Below are 331 nucleotides of genomic sequence, written 5' to 3'. Positions count from 1 at the left end.
GGAGAAGGCGAGCACGGGGAGGGGAGGAGGGGGAGGCTGGGCTGAAAAACAATAACAACAATAAAAAAGTGATCTCTCGCTCGCCTCCTCCCTCCCGCCGGTCGGGCCTGGGCGCTGGGCCCGGAACTAGTGGCCACGCCGCGTGGACCGAGCGCAGTCCGCGGCCCGAGCGAATGTGAGGCCCAGGCGGGCTCCCAGGTTTTGGCTGAGGTGGGCTGCGTTCGCCACCGCCTCTGTTGATTTCGGTGGGCGCCGCCAACGCCGCAGCAGCAGCCTTTTATTTTTTACTTTTTGTCTCCTCCTTTTCCTCTCCCCTCCCCCCGCGCCCCCT

This window comes from Colobus angolensis, unplaced genomic scaffold (genome assembly GCF_000951035.1).
Source record: "Colobus angolensis palliatus isolate OR3802 unplaced genomic scaffold, Cang.pa_1.0 Scaffold13, whole genome shotgun sequence".
Taxonomy (NCBI): domain Eukaryota; kingdom Metazoa; phylum Chordata; class Mammalia; order Primates; family Cercopithecidae; genus Colobus; species Colobus angolensis.
This window is presented reverse-complemented; position numbering follows the sequence as displayed.